The sequence below is a fragment of the Anas platyrhynchos genome, chromosome 6 (genome assembly GCF_047663525.1).
Source record: "Anas platyrhynchos isolate ZD024472 breed Pekin duck chromosome 6, IASCAAS_PekinDuck_T2T, whole genome shotgun sequence".
Lineage (NCBI taxonomy): Eukaryota > Metazoa > Chordata > Aves > Anseriformes > Anatidae > Anas > Anas platyrhynchos.
This window is the reverse complement of record NC_092592.1, coordinates 29,798,995-29,801,807: the sequence shown is the minus strand read 5'-3', so window position 1 is coordinate 29,801,807 and position 2,813 is coordinate 29,798,995. Positions and strand designations below refer to the sequence as shown.

The following is a 2,813-nucleotide window of genomic DNA, read 5'->3' as shown; positions in this document are numbered from 1 at the left end:
TTGAGTTATGAGCCGTTGGGACCACAGACTCTTGAAACCCTCTACATTTCTCATAGTCCGCTATGCAATACATACTGCTAATTTTTAGCTATAGGAAGGTGTCACAGATTCATTTAACAGTTGCAAGTCATTTAGCATTTTGCAGACCACTGATGGCCTGTGAATCATTGATCAACATGTTACCCTCAGAAACATAGAAAACAGAGGCCTCTGAATGACCGAAAATCTCTTTTCTTTGCTTCAATTTTTATTTGTGCTTCTTCTGCTGTTACATACTTATACTTTTTCTCAGTAAGTTCTAGGTGCTGCTTATCTTAAAAACAAAGTATTCACATCTACCTAAATGTCACAAAAACAGCCTTTATCACGTTTAAGACTGAGGTCTTAAACTGAGGTCTTAAACTGAGGTCTGAATGCTTCTGGCTCAAGTCCAGTCTTCTGTGACCTAAAGTTGCCTCCTTGTACAAGCTCATTATAAACCTGTCAAAATTATTCTAAATGAGCAGGTCTTTCTCTCCACTAGTCCAGCTGGGAGATTGTCCAATACCCTGCTGTTTTGCTGATATGGGGATCTTCTTACTTTCAGGTTAAAAAAAAAAAAAAAAAAAAAAAAAAAAAAAAAAAAACAGAGGCTCAGAGGCTTTCCTTTGTTTGCAAACAAGTTACTTGTACAAAAGGGCTATGAAGTATTGTAACATAATTAGTGGTAGTGGACAGAGGGGGCTCCCAGTAAAAATGAACAAGTATGAACTTGTATGAACAAAAATGAACGCTGCTGTGGGTAATGCTGCTGAGGCTGGACCAGGCCGCACCACCCAGCCACGAAATGAGCGTCCTGGCGGCCTTGCACCACTGCAGAGTGGTGGCACTGTGCCTGCACTGCTGGTTTGTGGAGGCGCAGAGCAACCCCCAGAGCAACCCCCTGGTGCTATGGCTGAACAGCAGCCCTGGCTGCAGCCCTATGGAGGGCTTCCTGAAGGAGCATGGCCCGCCCCTTCCTGGTCCAGCCTGATGTGGTCGGCCTGAAGTGAAATGGCTGCACCTGGAACAAGATTGCCATCATGCTCAACCTGGAGTCCCCCACTGGCCTTGGCTTCTTGTACTCCAAGGACAAGAAGTATGCCACAGATGACACAGAGGTTGCTCACAACAACTACTTGTTGCTGAAGGAGTTCTTCAGCTCTTCCCTGAATACTCCAAGAATAACTTCTTCCTCACAGGGGAGAGCTATGGGGGAGTTTACATCCCCACACTGGCAAAGTGGGTGATGCAGCATGCCAGACTCAACTGGAATCACTGTGGGAAAGAGCCTCTCCTCCTAGGAGATCAACAACAACTCACTAATTTACTTTGCCTATTACCACGGCCTGCTGAGGACCCAGCTGTGGAAGGACTTATAGGCCTTCTCCCAGGGGAAGTGGAACTTCCATGATAACCCCAACCTTAACTGCACACTCCAGATGGAGGAGATGATTCAGATTGTAGAGGACTCTGGCCTCAACATCTACAATCTCTACACCCCATGTGCTGGCAGTGTCCCTGGAAGCATGAGGTGTGAGGGTGACTATCTCATCACACACAACATGGGAAACTCTTTCATCCATATGCCGATGAGGTTCTTTTGGACACAGAACCTATTCTGGATGCCTGTAGCCTGGAAGAAGGTCCGGATGGACCTGCCGTGCACCAACTCCACAGTCCCTACCATGTATTTGAATTCCCTGGAGATGAGGAAGGGTTTTCACATGTTCCCTGATGCCCTGGAGTGGCAGGAGTGCAGCTTTGAGGTGAACCGCAGCTACAAGTGCCTGTACATGCAGATGAATGACCAGTACCTGAAGCTGCTCGGAGCCATGAAATACTGGATCCTGGTGTGCAATGGGGATGTCAACATGGTCTGCAACTTCCTTGGGGATGAGTGGTTTGTGGACTCCCTGTGCTAGAAGGTGCAGGTCTCTTGCTGGCCCTGGCTCTACACCGAAGGAGGCGAGAACCAGATTGGGGGCTTTGTGAAAGAATTCACCAACATTACCTTTCTTACCATCAAGGGAGCCAGCCACACGGTGCCCACCAATCAGCTCCTCGCTGCCTTCACCACGTTCAACCATTTCATTAAGAATGAATACTAGATAGAAATGATGAAAAATGCTCTCTGTACAAAAACTGTTTATTCCTTCAGTACTTCCTTTCCTGCACAGCCATTTCCAGACTAGTTGCCATTAATTCTTAGTTTTAGGAACAGTGGATTAATGAAGATAAATGATCCTGCAGTCTCTGAAAGACAAAGCCATTTGTACAGTCCACTTGGTGGGTCTGCATCCAGTTCAGAGCACCCAGACAGATGTTTCTACCATAAGCACCGTCACCAGAATTGTCAGTAGCCATCAACCTCATTAGCAAGTTCTCTAAACCCAGGCCAAGGACCAATGTGCCAATGAAAGCAAATATCCCTTAGAGATTATTTCTGCCAGCATGGTTTACAATGATTTAGCAAGGGGCAGTGTGAGAAGCAGCTGTCTCTACTTTTCAGTGGGTGAAAAAAATAGCATTTCTTCAGCACGATCACTATGGCATTTCTCAGTAGTACCAATTAGTGCTTGAGGACATATCGGTGGTAGCACTTTTAGAATAGAGTTGCTCAATAAGTTGCTCCTTTCTGCCATCTCAATATGGCAGAAAGGAAGCTGGGAAAAAGGATTTCTTTTTCCAGATCACAGTGATGGACGAACCTCAATGAGGGTGTTCTGTTCCTGAGTAGATAGGTGCTGCCTTTGTAATAAAGCTCTCTTGGTATATAAAGGTTGGAAGGAAAA

General features: G+C 45.9%; 1 pseudogene; it reads left to right on the top strand.

The window, feature by feature from the left end:
* Positions 1–649: 649 nt before the first annotated feature.
* LOC101798481 (lysosomal protective protein pseudogene) lies at positions 650–2,497 on the top strand (annotated as a pseudogene).
* Positions 2,498–2,813: the final 316 nt, after the last annotated feature.